At 42.2% G+C, this 18,252-nt stretch overlaps 1 long non-coding RNA gene across 6 annotated transcripts in view; it reads left to right on the top strand.

The window, feature by feature from the left end:
* LOC148214102 (uncharacterized) overlaps positions 1-18,252 on the top strand; it is a 48,621-nt gene that overhangs the window by 23,134 nt on the left and 7,235 nt on the right. For 2 of the 6 annotated variants that reach the window (XR_015793489.1, XR_015793486.1), the window contains exons 3-4: positions 12,725-12,846; positions 15,563-15,661. This is a non-coding gene — a long non-coding RNA (uncharacterized LOC148214102). Of the gene's footprint in view, positions 1-613; positions 1,932-12,724; positions 12,847-15,562; positions 15,662-18,252 lie in introns of those variants that run through there. The other 4 variants (XR_015793490.1, XR_015793488.1, XR_015793494.1 and 1 more) reach the window with 3 other exon arrangements.

Raw genomic sequence — 18,252 nt, 5'->3', positions numbered from 1 at the left:
ATCTCTTTTCCCCCTTCCTTCCTTCCTTCCTTCCTTCCTTCCTTCCTTCCTTCCTTCCTTCCTTCCTTCCTTCCTTCCTTCCTTCCTTCCTTCCTTCCTTCCTTCCTTCCTTATCTCTTTTCCCCCTTCCTTCCATCCTTCCTTCCTTCCTTCCTTCCTTCCTTCCTTCCTTCCTCCCTTCCTTCCTTCCTTCCTTCCTCCCTCCCTCCCTCCCTCCCTCCCTCCCTCCCTCCCTTCTCCTGCCCTTCTTCCTCCCTCCTTTCCTTCCTTCCGCAATCCTTACAGCCAAAGCATTATACAGTATTTTCTTTCACATATCTCTGCTTTTCTAATACAGGTTTCCACTACTTTCCTGGCCACAACACAACTTATTCTTCCTCTGCCCTATTGTCAGCCCTTTGGGGTAGGCCAGGTCAGGAAACAAAGATGGCACGTAATGGAGCATTCTTTTACGGCTGGAGGGTGGAAAAACAGAATCTTGAAAAGCTTGCCAGAATGTCTTTCTGCCCCCTCTTATATGAAACAGAATCAAAGTGAGGTTGAGTCCCCCCTCTCCCCCCGCCCCCAACGCCTTCTGCCTTCCCAGGACTGAGTTGCATTTTTCTCTTCCCAGCTCATCCTCATGAAACCATCATTTCATCATGGTTATCTCCATATTCTTTTGTACCCAGCTTGCTACAACCCATCCTGGACAAGGAGACTGTACTTCCTCAAGCACTTACTTGCATTCGGATGACCTCCCAACCTGAAACAGGTTCTTACAAGCAACAACAGAACCATGATGCTAACATGGGAACCAGACCCCTGCAACAAACTCTGATGTCTACATGGCCAACATCATTGACACCAACATCACCATCCCAGGCTTTAACAACTTCACACACAAGATCAGAAGCTCTCCCATGTTTTTCCTCTAATGTGATATATGCTATCATTGGCCCTCTGGATCCTATACAGCATATCGGACAAAGAGGACAGACTTGGCACAAAAGAATTAATCAACACAAGTGTGACATCAGGACCCCAAAAAAGAACAAATGAATATCAGAGCGTTTTAATCTTCCCAGGACACTCGATTACAGATTTCAAAGCTGTCATTTGAGAACAACGGAACCAGTGTTGTTTAGCAAACTCCCAAACATCAAAAGACTTCCGTCTCTCTCAGAAGGTCTCCACAAACACAATGGTTTTTTTGTACATCACAGTTGCTAACCGATGAAGTACTTGTAATCTGTCTCAGATGTGGAGCGCATCTACATAACCACCCTTTCTCCCCTCCCCCTTGCCTCATCCCTATTTAAATCTTACATCAGTTTAACTGCTCCATGCCTTTGATGAAGCAAACTACAGCTCACAAAAGCTGATGCTCTTGAATCAAATTTGTGGGTCAGAAAAGGTGCTCCCAAACTCCTTCCAATTTCTGCCCCAGTAGAAATGTATAAACTGCCACCCAAAGGAGACCTCCCACCTCCCCAGCTACCCTCTACTCCATCAACCCACTTTTCTCTAGCCAAAGTTCCCTGAAGGTTTGCTCACCTGCTCAGAAGTAATCTTCTCCAACACCAGCCAGGTGTTCAGATGAGCCAACCGACCAAACTGCTCCACCATGGATGCCCATATTCTGGATTCTGGGCACCTGGGAAGGCAGCTGAGTATTTCCTATCCTACCTTCTTCCCTATCCTACTGTAATGGTCTGTGGGAATGACCTTGGGAGAGAGGAGGAAGAGCCACAGCTCTGATGGAATGGTTTGATGAAGGCCGCGCTCGGGGAGATAAGCATTTCCTTAGCCCCCAGCAGGAGCGTGGGAAGGTTAAGAAGATGAGACTGGCATCACCCTAAGGAATTCACAGTGTTTTGGCCTGCTGGCTTGGGAAGTTAGGTTGAGTCTGGAGAGATTTCTGTCTTTGAGGTGGAAGCTAATAAATGCAACAGAACTGTATCTGTACTGTCTCGTGAAGTTCTTTGGGCTGAACCTGACAACAGCCTAGGCAACGGTCGAATAAATGAGGTCTGAGTCTGAAGGAGGGGTGGGGGTGGAGAAAGCATCTCAGAAGGGACCCTCCCTAGTTTTCAGGAGAGTAAAAGTAAGGGAAGGGAGAGTAGTTTTAGACTTGCAAGATTCTGTTACTGTAACCTTACAATAGAACAGTGTTTCTCAACCTTGGCCACTTGAAGCTGTGTGGACTTCAACTCCCAGAATTCCCCAGCCAGCATGGCTGGTTGGGGAATTCTGGAAGTTCTGAAGGTTCTGGAAGTTGAAGTCCACACAGCTTCAAGTAGCCAAGATTGAGAAACACTGCAATAGAAGTAGTGTTAGTACTCATGGCTGGTGCTTCTTGTTTAGTCTACCTTGAAGGGCTGTCATAAATCTTGCAAGTCTGAAAGTACTTCTCCCCTTCCTTTCTTTTACTCTCCCCAAAAAGCATGCTGGCTGGGGAATTCTGGGAGTTGTAGTCCCCACATCTTAAAGTTGCCAAGTTTGCAAAACACTGTGTTAAACATATGCAGATTCACTGTTTGTGCTTGAGAACGGCAGAATCAGCCATTCTCCCTCACCACCCCTGCAACCCCCACTCCCTACAATAATGGGATTTAAGTTAATTTCCAGGCGAATTGTTAATCCCAAATGACACAGCTGATATTTTTCTGGAATATCTTCTGGAAAATTCCCTCACGCTACACTTGGTTAGTGGCTTCATTCAATAATCAGGTTAAGGAAGAACCTAGTCCATGTTCTGGCCTACTAAGCTGTTGATATCTTTTGAGTACTGATGTTGGACTTTTCCTTCTGGCCAAGAGGGTAATGTTTGCTTTTCAAAATGGTCTTAGTTAATCTGAAGACAGGCACATGAGGAATTACTGTAGCTAAAACATATTCTTCAGCCTGAATGATGCTGGGAAAACTCCAGCGCTGACTGCAGAGGAAACAGAACCAGTAAGGCTACTTTGTCAGTTTCTACCACTCATTAAGCAATCTTCCGGAATTTAGTAACACGGCGACTTTCGTTCCACCAGTGATGCAGCTGCCTGAAGCAGCACAGATCAAGGAGGCCGTGAGTCAGGCAACAGCAATGCAAACATTTAAAGATTTGAACTGTTTCCACTTCAGAGGGTGGAAGATGGTGTGGAACTTCCAAAGCTGAATGCTGACAATCTTGATAAGGTTGCTGGCTGCCCCAAAAGCCCATGGTGGCTTGCTTTTAACTTTAGCAGCCCTTCACCTACATTCAAAGGCACTCAGAGCGGCTGAGAGTCAAAAATAAAATACAGTGGTACCTCGGTTCACGAACTTAATTCGTCCCGCAACTCTGGTTGCGACCCGAATTGGTCGCGACCCAAATCAAATTTTCTCATAAGGTTCAATGTAAATACGGTTAATCCATTCTGACTCCTACGAATTTGGTCACCAACCGATTTTGGTTGCGACCCGAATCAAATTTTCCCATAAGGTTCAATGTAATTACGGTTAATCCGTTCTGAACCATATGTTTGTTTTTTTTTAAACCACAAAATATGACACAAAGTACAGTACGAAGAGAGAGAACGCTAACCTTGCTCGAGGCGACTTCTGGCGTGGAGGACAGGAAGGCGGGTGGGGAGGCGGTTATTGCTTGGAGGGAGAGTCCCCCTCCCTACAGGAAGCCATGACCACGTGTCACGGCAGGGAAAATGACCGCGGATCCTGTTCGTCACCCGATCTGGCATTCGCAAACGGAAGCAAAATTTTGCGAACGGTGCTGTTCGTGACCCGAATTGGTCATGAACAGAAGCGTTCGTGACCCGAGGTACCACTGTATAAACAGTTATATCCCGTATAAGCAGCTAAATGATTATTCATCTAACTTAACAGACCTAGCTGGAGAGTAAAATCAGCTTTCTAAAGATGGAAAAAGCGGAGCCCAGGGATGAACTGTTGTTAAAAGTGTAGGATCAGGGAGTTTATTCAGTTTGCAATGCATTTTCTTTGCTCTGGAAGTCTATTTCTGGTCTGGATGAATGGAACTCTTCATCCCCTTAGAAGTCAAGTCTGAAAGAAGAAGACTTCGAAGTAAAAAGTTTGCGGGAGGCATCTCGGCTGTTGATCATCCTCGCTGAACTTTCTCCCACAGAGTTGAAGGTTGGGTTTACAGCATATTCAATTCTTGACAACTTCCTTGTAGCTCTGAATAATGCCTGGAAAGTTGCCAGAAATCTAAATGTGACTGTGTGGTGCTCCTACTCAGTTTATTGATTAGATTAGATCAAACCTTTGTATGTCTATAAATGACACTGTTCGGGCAAACAAGACAGATTTTATGAGCATCAAGGGACAATTGAAAAAAAAAAAGATTGATTCTACTTCTTCCTAGATTTTTTTTTCTCCAGGAGTGTGTGATTTTGTTTTGGAACCAGTTATTGAACTGGATAGCCTTCAGCAGACCTCGTCCTCCTCCTCCTCCTCCTCCTCCTCCTCCTCCTCCCCATAGTATCCATCTAATGAAAGGGATGAGAATCAGAATGGGGGGGGAGCCAAAGGGCATCTAGTCCAGCCCACTATTAGTAACAAATATCTTCTAGCAAACAGAAGGTCTCTTTCACACTTCACAAATGATTACACATCCATATGGCTTCACTGGCACCAAAACAGAAGAAGCTTGCTGCTGTCTTCTCTTGGAGCATTTAGCCTACCCCAGCTTAGCCCCCGGCCCACCTACTAAACAGGCCCGCCCTTCCTTAGTCCAGGAGAAGAGCCCATTTCCAAGGCAGCCTGTTCCTCGCTGAACGATGGGTGCAGTCAGAAAGTTCTTCCTAAGGTTGATATCTCTTTCTTATTATCCAAGCCTTGGGTTGACTCCTAGTCTTTGGACTGCAACAATGGAAAGCAAAGTTTACTTGATGCCAGCATCTGAAGTTGGCAAATCTAATAGCATTGCCTTCCATTTATTAACTGATTTATGGGTAGGATACTTAGGTTGCCCAGTAACTTGAATTTTCTGGACAGTGTACAATTAAATGAAGAGAGGAAATTCAAACCCATAAAAGTGATAACATAAACACATAATTAAAAACCAAGTTACACTAGTACGAACATAAACCATACGGCATGTCAATCAAAATAAAAAAGCAGCGTTATAAACCAGGATGGCCAAACATCACGTGGGCACATCTCCCTCCCTCCCTCCTTTCCTCCTTTTTCTTTCTCTTCTTTCTCTCCCTCTCTCAAGGCGATGCTATAGATCACTGTTTTTCAAACCTGGCAGCTTTAAGATGTGTAGATTTCAACTCCCAGAATTCCCCAGCCAAGTTTGAAAAATACTGACTGGCCATCCTTCTGTATTCCCCATAGTGCTCTAGAGCTCCTGTCATTCTGAAATGCAGGGAGGGAGATACAGCATTTGTCTCTCAGAAGCAGAAGGGTATTCAAAGATAATTCTTTATTTTTTAAAATAATTTTATTAAAGGTTATAATTGCAATAGTAAAAATTAATATGAGCTAAAAGAAAGAAGAGTAGAAAGAAAAAGTAAAAAAAGCAGAAGAAAAAGATGTAGAGAATAGAAAGAAAGAAAGAAGAAAGAAACGTAAGAACATAGTAAAGAAAAAGAAACGAAATATATAAAGAAGTGACTTCCAACCTTCATCACAAGTATAAACAATTTTAGTAACTTTTCACCTCCTCTTAATTTACAACCAATGATCTCTTCATCCCATGTCCCATCTCTTATCTATAAACAAATCCATAAAGCATCGTCATTTCAGCCCTGATGATGTCAGCAAAAGTCCATTAAGGATTGCCAGAAATAACAATATATCGATTTTAACCTTGATCAAATAAACCAACTTTATATTCCTTCCTTTTACTTCCAACTATCTTAATCTTTAGTCAATTCAAGTAATGTTATAGAATTTAATTTCATTTCTTTTTTACGCTTTCTTCATCCAAAATTTAACAAACCCCTTTTGTAAATCCAATATAAAAGAATTATCCAGGTCCCTCTCTTGGTTTATTATTTGTAATTCCCTTTTGATTTTTAAAGCATCAACCAATTTCCTTTGTATGTCCAGTGAAACATCTTTTTCCATATCATTCTTGTACCTGCCATTTGTAGATTCACTTTCAGAAGGGTATTCAGAATTCTGGACTGTATTTTTCTAGCGGACTAAGGAAAAAAAAGCCATATCAGGAGCCAACTTTTGCAGGAGAATGACTTTCTGAAAAAGATGGCCTTGCTTAGCAGAGGAAGCCTATCTCACCTGTCTTCAGGTAACCCAGGTTTATTTTAGGCTGTCTTAGACAGAATTTATATGGCTGAAACCCACTGAGCCTTTTTAAAGGGGATTTTGGAGAGCCAAGGCATGTATCTTGTAGAAGTCCATTAACCCTTGAAACAACTATTTGTACCCAAAGTAAGTTAACAATATACAATTTTTGAGATCACTGCAGGTTCCTAGTCCAAAATTTCGAAGACTTTTCCATACAGATTCTTCTTCACCTTTTGCATGAAAGTCACCAATAAGTATTAGAACATCTTTGGTTTTTGATCTATTACTCACTATAATCTTTCATAGAAGTCATCATAACTTCTTCAGGATCCATCTTTGGTCCATAAGCCTCTATAATCATGAAATTGGATGGCTGGCCTTGAAAGGTGATGGAAACGATTCTGTCACTGAGTTGTATCTGATGACACATGCAGCAATGGGATGAGAATTGCTACTCCATTTTTTCTTTGCTTATCCAGAGAAGAATATTTTAAATTCATCTGTTTGGAAATGTCCCATTGCAATATAGTCTCTGGATTAAATAACTTAGCTTGCACAGAATATGGTAAGCCTGCTTGGGGTAAAGCCGGGCTTTAGCTGTGTTTATGGCATACTTTCCAAAATTTGCCCACATTGATCAGGACTGTCCTTAGAATTAGCAAATAATAATGCATGTGTCATGGGTACAGCTAAGGAATGGTGTTGGTGTACTTAAGGTTTAGCCGTAATACCTTTTTATTTTCTTATCTCTACTGTGTTTACCTTTTTTTGACTATTTCTTACTCCTTGTCTGTGCAGAAGAGAACAGCATGACAGGTATGTATATACCTATGAATTTTGAAATTGGAAGGAGGCCTTGTTGTGTATCTAGTCTAGCCTTCCCTATCTTGGCTGACGATTCTGAGACTTGTCAGATTTGCAAGAATCAGAATGGGGAAGACTGATCTAGTCCAACCTTTCCTGCTCTTTGTAGGCCCTCTCTGTGATTGCTTCCACTCTACTACATGCCCTGCCCACAGAATTACATACGGCCTCCATTTTGCTAGGCAGTGGAGACAATTCAAACCAGTTCTGTTCTAACAAGATTTTGGTCCCAGTTGACTGATTGTGGGTGTTTCTCTTCAATCTGTTTTGGTTTTCGGATGATGTTTTTATTCTGGTGTGGGTTGGTTTCAGTTTTGCTTTGTATTTGTTGTTGCACGTTGCCCTTTGGGATTGGGGAAGATTATAAATGATCATTTAACCAATCAATCAAATATGCAGTGTTTCCAGAACTAAAGCATCCCACAGATAGAGTTGCTGGAAAGGTGACAATGAAGGAGAACCCATCACTTTTTTAAATAATGGATTCCGTAAGCAGCTCTTGCTGTTCTACCTCAAGTTCGACTGAAATCTACCCTTCTGTAAATTATGTCCCATTGATCTAGTCCTGCTAGATCAATAAGGCTATCATTTGAAAGCATCCTTTCAAATCTTGGTTTATACTCCAAAGACCATCTTTCCCAACCTTGTCACCTTCCATAGCTGGAGTTCTCAATTCTTAGAATTCTCCGCAATGGTCAGGATGGTTGAGGAATTCTGGGAGTTCACACATCTGGAGGGCACCCAGTTTGGGAAGCCTATCCAAAGAAGACCATTCCTCTCTTGAATCACTTAAATAATTTCCAATAAATGCAATAAACAATGATGCACCCTGGTGATTTCTTTGTATAATTTTTTGAGACCACCATCTATTTACTTGGAAGGAAAGTCCCCCCCACTCCCCAAATTTAACTTTAAAACATGAAGTTTATCTGAAAATTGTTGAGAACAACAGAGGCAGGAAACAATTTTCCCTTATAGGGGAATCCTTTTAAATTCAGAATAGTTTTCTTTTGGCGTAAATATGGTAAATTACACAACACAGCGATCCTACATCAGTCTTGCCACTTTATGCATCTGATGAAGTGAGCCGCAGCTCACAAAAGCTTATGCCTTTTAATAGATTTGTTAGTTGAAAAAGATACTAGTAGACTTCTTCTGACTTTTTGCACCATAAAACCCTCTCTAACTTCATTCCAATGTTCTGGCTGCCATGTGGTTTCTTTTGGAGCAGAGTTTTCCAATTTCCATGAGTGTGGACCAAAACTCCCAAAATTCCACAGCCAACATGGCCATTGATAAGAATTCTGGGAGTTGAAGTCCACACACCTATAAGTTGCCAAGGTTGGGAAACACTGTCTGGAGGAAAAGCAATGTAATCATCACCACCCCCACCACCCCAAGAAATGGAGCCAAAGGAGAATCAGCACAACATAGTCCTTAGAGATCTAGTTAAGAATTAGGAAAGCCCAAATTCAAACTAACTACAAAGCCCATTGGATGTCCTCTGTACAAATCTTTACCTACTTTATAGGGAAGTCAGGAGAAGAAAAGAAGAGACACCCACAAGTAGCAGAAGCCATCCTGGCTTGCTTGGGGATAGGAAGGCTTAAAGATTAGTCCCCGAATATGCTGGAAAAGGCACTTAATTTAAGGTTGAGAAAGATGGGCATCTTCTGGTTTTCTCCATTGCAATGCTGTGGTTTGTATAACAAGCAAAGCCATAAGGTATAATGTACGAACCACAAAAGCTGGTTGATGTGACATGCTAAGCCCAAACATGACACATCTTATTATGGCGTGGTGTGATGTGTGAATGTAGTTGCTGCAGAACTACAATTCCCAGCAGGCCTAGCCAGTGAGTTAGTAGTTCTGAAACTTCAGAGGGCCATAGGATTTTCCGCTTTGTTTGCTAATACCAGATTCCCCGTTAGATGCCCAGCAATGCTCTTTAGCTTTGCTCTTGAACTTGCTTATCCTTAAATATTTTAGGCTGCCCTTTAACAGCCTAAAGAAGCCCCCGGGAAACCAAAGATACAAGATAAAAATATACACAAAAACGCACCATCCTAAAATGCAGTTTCCCAAAAAAGTGCCGTTGTCCTTCTAAACAGTGATCAATCACCACAAAAATAGACAATCTTACAAATTCCTTTGAGCAGAAGGAAAACTCCAGCCTGCTCTCCGGGGTCAGTCTCCGTGTAGTTACAGAATTGTGGTATTTTGGGTCATTTATAAATAAACCGAGGAATGAAGTTTTTGGCTGAACTCTGTTTTTCATCCTAGGCAGATCTGTTAGTTGTGCTTTGGTTGGCTTTCTCGGTATTCCTACTGTACATTGTGTCTCCTTTTCTGAGTTCCTTTAAAAGTCAGCCTGACAGTTTGTATGCCTTTCCCTGTATGTTCCTCCTTGATGAATCTCTCCGTGCATTTTTCCCAAGGTTTGGATGTTGAAGCGATTGGATGCTCCCAATACAATGTATGCCGTGCATGATTTTCTGCTAATATCAGCTTTTTCTGTGTGCACCTTCTCCCTCATACTGTACTTCCCTGCGCATAAGTTTAGCGTTGAGTATTGCATTGCAACAGCTGGAAAAACACAGATATCAGTGCAGAATTGCTTTCTGGTTTTTATACAGGTTATTCAGGACATGTCAGTTAGGGAATTTCACCCTGAACTGCAAATGGAGCGACTTTCTGCACTGTCCCCCAGAAAAATCTGTCAGTAACTTTATTGGCTCATATTACTTTCATATAATGGTTGGCTGCCCAATTCTTTCTTTTCCCTTCACCCAGCCAGTATTCAGAGTATACAGCATGGTCTTTCGAGGCAGGGAACTGGAAGAAATGCATGTTCCTCTAGGATCTGGATGGCAGTGCAAAATAGTTCATCTCAAATTCTGCTTGCATTCTGCCCATTCAACTCATCTCCAAGCTACGGTATAGGATCCCAAAAAATGGGTTATTTTGGCATTGAGGCAAAACCCCTACAAGTGCTTTCTCTGAGCCTGGTTCTTAAAATATAGTAAGTAGATAAAGCTTACTCTACTTACTCACCAACTCTCCACCTTTCTTGGAAGCTATTTCTTATTAAGAGTGTTTTTTATTGTATTTTAGTTAATTTTATCTCTGCTGTAAACCGCCCAGCGTCGTTTCAATGAGATGGGCGGTGACAAATCTGATAAATACATACATACGTGCATACATACACTTTGCTTGGAATATGGAACTGTTATTCCATGTCCTAGATTCTTGGATATGAACAGGCATTCACTTTCTTTAGTGTGTATGGCATCTTTTATTTCCCAAGTTTCAGTAAAGCCAAATAAGAAGACTTGAGATGAGGCTTTTAACAGAGGTTTTATTGGCCAAGGAAACCTTCTGGATGGCTCAAGGAGTGTTGCCCAGAACCACACCTTGCAAAGCAAGCAACAAAGATTTTATAGGCATATTCAGATATTTCAGATAGTACATCCCCTCATATCCATTCAAGGGAATTTTGGGATGACCCAGGGGAAAGTAAAGGTGGGCCAAAAGAGGTGAATCTAAGTTTAAATACCGAACTTCTTTGGAATTTAGGGCCCCTCTCGTTGCAACTTCTTTGCCTGGTACCGATCTAATTTATGGCTTCAGGCATCTGGCTTTTAAGGAAATGGGGTGGGGGAATTCTGTGCTCTCTTGGAAGGCAATCAGGCATTCAACAAAGGGATAAGGTGGGGGAAAGAAACGCTGTGCTCCTTACAAAGCAACTTAATCCTTTGTAAATAAGATAGAGTGCACTGTCACATGCATGCCCACACATTATGAGAGAGAGTAAAATTGTGTATCAAAACAATGCCCTTCAAGTGTAATCTGAAAAGGGCTATTTTAACCCACCTCATTTTTTATTTCTCATGGTCCCCGTTCCCCCATCTTTCCTTGTAGGATTCTGTTCCCAGGCACTTGAATATTTTAGCTGGTGGTAGTTGATCAGTTGACTGATCGCAGAAGTTAAGCAGGCGGGAGCTGATCAGGGTTGATGAAGAAGATGTGCCATCCAGTCAGTGCTGACTCATAGCGACCACATAGATAGATTTTCTCCAGGACAATCTGTCTCTAGCCTGGTCTTTGAGGTCTTCCCACAGTATACCCATCACCAGTATAACTGAGTCCATCCCCTTTGCTGCTGGTCATCCTCTTCTTCTCTTTCCTTCCACCTTTCCCAGCACTGTAGGTTTCTTCGCATAATATGTTCAAAGGATGATGATTTGAGCCAGGTCATTTGGCCCTCGAATCGAAACTCTGCATTGATTGGTGTTGTGCCATTTTCTGATTTTCTTGAGTATCCATTGTGTTCTCAAGAGTCTTCTCCAACACCGATCCAGTGTCAAGAATATGTTATCCTGCTTCTTTAAATTAAATTAAATTAAATTAAATTAAATTAAATTAAATTAAATTAAATTAAATTAAATTAAATTAAATTAAATTAAATTTTGGCTTCTATAAAGGGTCACAAGTAAAACCATCGCTTGCACAATTCTGCTCTTTAGACAGTAAACTCTCAGGAAATAGCAGGGCTGGTAGGCTAGAATGAGAAATCTTCATGGAAGTTCTGTATTGTTGTCAAGAAAAATACCAGGGCATATCCATGAAGTTTCAAATAGTTTAACTCATCAGGAAGGAGACTTTTACTATCTGATTCTCCCTGACGTTTGAAATCATTCCAGATAGTTTTGGTTAAAGTGCCCTCTAGTGGGCTGTAAATACAGAAAGATTTTAGAGATTTTTAAATTTCTCATAATATCCTGGATTAAAACCAACGGAAAAACACCAGGGAGTGTGAAAAAAGGGTAAAAGTGGGACTGGTTAAGCCTTGCTGGAAGTTACAACATGGCATGGGACCTGTAGTCCTTTGGAACCATCACTTGGGATGTGCATGGTAGGGTATGTAGTCCTGCTTTAGCAGCTAAACTTAGGTTGGGTAGGCCAGCACAATTTTGTGAAGGTATGGTGAAAAGAATGTTCAGTTTAGAAAGCAAATCATTGAATTTTTTTTATTTTTTTATTTTTTTTTATTGTACTTATTTTTTAAAATTTATTCCTCTATGTCCTGTGTCTTTAGATAAAACAAACAAAGATAGCTCTGGAGTCCTTGCTTATGGGCCTTGGAGTGGCGCCACTGGGACCTTTGTGGGAAATTAAAACAGCAGCTGTAAGCTATCCAGCATAGGAAACTGGAGAAGGTCTCAGCAAGGAGCAGATGACCTATGATGGCACTCTAGATCTGTGTTTCTCAACCTTGCCAAGTTTAAGATGTGTGGACTTCAACTCCCAGAATTCCCCAGCCTGCCTTGCTGGCTGGGTAATTCTGGTATTTCAATTCCACACATCTTAAACTTGGCAAGGTTGAGAAACACTGCTCTAGATAATGGATTAATATCTGCATTACGGGTCTAACTAATGAAAAATGTTAAAGGTTTACCAGCCTTCCTTATATACCCTGGAATGATATAATCACAAGAAATAAAACTGAGGCCCTAGGAGGCCACATCAAAGAAGTTAATTGCTAACTTTCCCACCTTACACACACGTACGCAAGCCCATACTTGACAATGTTCTTCCTTTTCCTTTGCTCTGCAAGATATACCCACATTTCATCAAGCTGCACTCCTCAGCTGGGTCACTAGAGGATGCAAGAATTATGCCGTTTGAACGTCTAGCTTTTGCTGTTGTGTCAAGCATGAAAAAACAGCTTTGTCTGAGGTGAGCGATATCCGGACAGGCCATGTAGCTTCGTTGGCAACAAGGTGGAAGTGGTTTGCTATAGCCTCCTTCTGCAACGGTTTTGTGACTTCTCAGCCGAGTCTATAGCCTGGGGATTTTCGGAGAGTCTCCCATCTGAGTGCTAACCAGGCTAAGTAGGCTAAGTAGGCGAGAACCCTAATTTTGGGGTTAGAGTTTGAGTTGGTCTTGGGGATGAGCTCCAGGCCCAGACGCCATTCACATACAAGAAGCGATTGCCCTCTTTCCTTTCCCCTCTCCCCACCTTTGCTGGTTTTATAGATAATGATAGATATTTCCTAATATGGGATCATTGTTTAATATATGTTTCTTTTGCTTGCTTATTTATTCCCATGAGCCCAGGCATGGTTTGTTTCATTCCCGATTCTCCTCCCCTTCCTCTTCCTCTCTTCTCCTTCTTCTTCTCCTCCTTGTATTTGATACATGTGTATATAGGGATTTCTATTTTATCCTGTTACCATGTTCTAAGGGAGGTATACTAACACTAAAAAATGTGATCCATTAAAAATGATGAAAACAATGTAGAAGGGAAGAGAAATCACAGCAGGACATGTTCAAAAGGCCTGGGATGATAAGAAGGAAGGATTTTGCCTCTCCATGAAATGATTTGACGGTAGCCCAAAGACATGCCTTCTTGGGTGAGGGAGCCACCACTGGAAAGACCTTTCCACCATCTACATCTCATCTGATGCAAGTCCCCAGAGAAGTCTTCCGAAGAGGGTCTTCAGCAGTCTAGGGGAGGATTCCAGTATTCTGGTCCCAAACTGTAAACAACTTTAAAGAGCTGTTTAACCTGCATGATGATAGAGATGGTTTATCTAGCAACTTGTAGCATCTTCTAGCATCATTTAACCATCATTGTGCCAAAGTAACAGCAATAATGACAAACTTTGTAGAACTTCAGTGATGGCTGAGGGATGCTACAAAGAGACTTTAAGTCACTCATGGGAAGCGGCCTTTAGTGAGATCCAGTCAAATTGGCAACATCCTGCCTGGGTTCACACATTATAATAAGCCCAAATATGTTTTGTTTCATTTTGACTTAGTCAAAATAGTGTGAACCAAGCCAGTAAGGGAGCCACAGCTTTATCATAATGTGTGAAGCCCATCACTGGCTATATTACTAAATATGTTGTAATGTGAGGGAGTTCTCTGGAAGACATGAAAATCTGGTAATGCTCATCACCTGGAAGTCAACCCAGATCCCATCATTGGCAGGAGGAATGGCTGATTCCAGGGTGACTGGGAGCAAGCTATTAACATCTCCATCCCATACAATGAATGGCCATGACAGAATGGTGCATGTGTTGGTCAGTGTTTCTCAACCGTGGCCACTTTAAGAGGGGTGGACCTCAACTCCCAGAATTGCCCAGCCAGCATGCATGAGAGTTGAAGTCCCCCTGTCTTAAAGTGGCCAAGGTTGAAATACACTGTTAGATATGTTACTTTGTCTTGTGAATTGTGATTGTAAGTGAGAAGCTTGGTTATGAGTCACTTCATCTTAGTAAGATCAGCCAGCCTTGGGTAGAGGGTAGAATTAGAAGAACTCTAATCAACCCTACAATTCTATGATTCTAGAACCTATAAAATCCTATTCAAATATATACTGTAGGTGCAGTGTTTCTCAACCTTGGCCACTTTAAGAGGGGTGGACTTCAACTCCCAGAATTCCCCAGCCAGCATGGCTGGCTGGGGAATTCTGGGAGTTGAAGTCCACCCCTCTTAAAGTGGCCAAAGTTGAGAAACACTGGTATAGGGTGTGAAGACTCATCCATGGAGTCTCTGATGTGCCATGCCAATGCAGCAAGGTAACCCTGGGTTTTCTAGTGCAGATTAAAGGCCAAGATTTCATATGCAATAAAAAACAACTTCTTTTCTCCTTATTTAAGTGTGACTGTCATCTTGGAATCTCTTGAACTGGGCGTGAATCTTCTTTTGTAGCACAAACCATTCTAACTCTCTCCTCTTGGTCAAGCATGCAAGATGGAACCAGAGGACCCTTTGGACACGTTCTGTGCAATTACCCAATTTTGCCATTGATTGCAGCCTTGTTCAGAAGGTTTCCTTTCCCTGGCTTATTAACGCATGCAAACCATGAAACATGGCTTACAAACTACAACAGCCAAGCCCAAACCAGACAAACCATATTACATCTGCAGGGCACCAGGTTAAGAGGATGTTTATCGGATTCTTTTCAGAAGTAGCCCCTGATATACATACATCAAATCATACAGTTGGAAAGGACCCCAGAGACCATCTAGTCCACCCTCTGCTCCATGCAGGATTGTACACGCGGTAATCAAAATGAAACGACAGCTACAACATAACCATCTCAATGATGACGTGACCATAACACAATTGCAACTTTTCCCAACCCGGGCCCCTTCCAGATAGGCACACAGCAATTCCCAGAATTCTCAGCAATGGCTGGGCTGCCTGGGGGATTCTGGGAGCTGTAGTCCACACATCCAGAATGTGTCCAGAGGGGAAAAAGTTGCACTTTTGTATTACTTGGATCAATGGAGGGAAGATTTCCGCTGGGGATCTCCAGGGGCCTGGGGGTGTAAAAAAACCCAGATAGCATGCAATTAAAGTCCTGCCTCTTTTACACAGGTGGAAAAGGAGTGAGGCTTCAAACCTGCAGTGGTGACTTAACTTTTTTGATTCTCCCTTGCAGACACCTGTTCTATTGCCCAGATGTGAGCAGCCTATTACCTTCCAATTTGTGGGATTTCAACTCCCCAGACCCATGGCCCAGGACAAGAGATTCTGGAAGGTATCATCTAAAACATCTAGAGGGCATCAAGTTGACTACCCTAGGTCTAGGCGCAGGCTATACTGTATATATACAGTATATATACAGGAGGGAGGGAGGGACAGTGTGTGTGTGGGTGTGTGTGTGAGAGAGAGAGAGAGAGAGAGGAGAGGGAGAGGGAGAGGAAAAGTTTGGTCTAGTGGTAAAGGCACTAGGCTAGAAAACAGGAGGCTATGAGTTCTAGTCCTGCCTTAGGCATGAAAGCCGGCTGGGTGACTTTGGGCCAGTCACACTCTCACAGCCCAACTTACCTCACAGGGTTGTTCTTGTGGGGAAAATAGGAGGAGGAAGGAGTATTAGGTATGTTCTTGAGTTATTTACAAAAATAATAAAGGCGGGATAACAAATCTAAAAAAATAAATAAAATAAAATATTCAATTCCCACGAAACAAACAAGCAAACAAAATAAAAAATTCCTCTCCAAACCCACAGTGGTATACCCACTAGTAACATTTCCCACCACCCAGGCTGCAGAGGTGGGGAAAACCTTCAAATTTCATCGGGGCAATCTTTTTTGCTTATATTTTAATCAAGATTGCAGCCTCACAATGAAGCAGGCAAGCTTTTTTCCCCCACCCACTTCTCTAGCCAACCAAGAGAAATGGAACTGATAAATCTTACTGCTGAAGACTAAAGGCTAAAACACCCTTTTATTCCAGAAGAAGTCTGGAGTGAGATCTTCAGATGCCTTTGCTTCCATTTAAAAAGCTCCTTTTTGATAGATGGAAGTGCAGGAAGATAGTATGGAACTCAGAGCAGGTCATCTGCTGATGGAACTACTTTGGGCAAAAGGGTCAAAATAGCCATTTTCATCCCCTAGAAGCTGCAAGAAAAAGTAGTGTTAATCTCTCTCATGTCTCCTGATGATTCTGTTAGCAAAAGCTGGGTGTTGGGGGTCAACCTTTATTGACAATGTTCCTCCTTCTCCTTCTCCTCCTTCTCCTCCTTCTCCTCCTTCTCCTTCTCCTTCTCCTCCTTTGGTGCCTTTGAGTCAATATTGACTCCTGGTGACTTTCTGGACTGGTCCCTGCAGTTTTCTTGGCAAGATTTCAGAAGTGGTTTGCCCTGGCCTCCTTCCTAGGGCTGAGAGAGAGGGACTGGCCCAAGATCACTCAGCTGGCTTCGTGCCTAAGGCAGGACTATAGCTCATGGTCTCCCAGTTTCTAGCCTGGTGCCTTCACCATTTCACCACTACACCAAATGTTGGCTCTCAACGCCTCTTCTATAAACAAAAATTCTGCAGTATCACAGATGGGGGGATTTCGTCTTGTCACCCTCAAACTGTATTTTTTCAAACCCATGGGTGATGATTTCAATACACACGTCCACTTACCCCAAATGAAACATAATTTTGTCATCAAGCTCACATTGGCATTACTGAGATGTTTCAGTCTCCCCGTTCTTTGTAATTAAAACATTTCTGGTTGCCGAACCTAGTTTGTTCTACTTTGGGTTTATTTTCCCCTTTGATCATGGCTATACCCCTAGTGATAAAGAAGCTTTCGATTGCCCCAATACCAATTGTTATTCTGTGCAAGAGAGAAGATTTTAAGAGAATTCATGACTGGTTATTCTTTTTCCCTTCTTTGTTGTTTAAAGTGCAGAACAAAAAGAGGAAAAAACTTGAAACAGGGAATTCAAATATTCCCCCTCCTACTTTCAAAATTTTACCCTTTCCCAGTGTATCCCGAGCACTGCTTTACCTGTATTTGACTCATGTGAAAAGGCACCTTACTAAGATCCGTGCTTAGTAGGGATGGACAGCACATGGCTTACACCCATCAACCCTCTTTTTGTCACCCCCAAGCACACAGCCTCCCAAATCTGACCCTCCTACAAGAAACCATAGGTGCAGGAAATATTTTATTAACATGGGAAGTTACTTTTATTTGACAAGGCAAGGAAACATTACAGAAGGATCTTGCCTATGGAGGACAAGATGGTTGATAGAGGGTTACATTAGATCCTGTGCAACACCCCCCACCCCTGCTATTTATTTAAATTGATTTATAGGGTTGCCCATGTCACCAATGTGACCCTGGGCCCTTAATTGTTTTCTCTACGGCAGTGTTTCTCAACCTCAGCAACTTTAAGATGAGTGGACTTTGCTCCCAGAATTCCCCAGCCAGCTTGGCTGGGGAATTCTGGGAGCGAAGTCCACTCATCTTAAAGTTGCTGAGATTGAGAAACACTGAGGTTGAGAAAGAGAACACTGCTCTACGATATTAAATTAATAATGACTATGGCATTATCTTGCTAATTTTGATGATTACCCACATATACACATTCCAAAAAACAGCAGGATCTATGTTTGACTGGATGACTAATGTTTGGGTGGGATCTTAGAAGAACCTTAGAGGAAAATAATGCGGGGATGCCTGCATGGAGGTTCAAAAAAATCAAAATGGTGGCCAGAATGATGCAATCTTTTAAACCTGAGTTTTGATGTACACTGCAATGCATTGAAAAGGGGGCAGGCCTTTGAAAGTATAGTTGTGGCCGCCATGCTGCCTTTTTTTGACCCCTGTGGGCCCCCCCTGCAGTTATCTTCT

The sequence above is a fragment of the Python bivittatus genome, unplaced genomic scaffold (assembly GCF_059951505.1).
Source record: "Python bivittatus isolate LINGU-HERP-01145 unplaced genomic scaffold, Pbiv_v1 ctg000750_np1212, whole genome shotgun sequence".
Taxonomy (NCBI): domain Eukaryota; kingdom Metazoa; phylum Chordata; class Lepidosauria; order Squamata; family Pythonidae; genus Python; species Python bivittatus.
The sequence above is the reverse complement of the archived record's forward strand: the minus strand, read 5'-3'. Positions and strand labels throughout refer to the sequence as shown.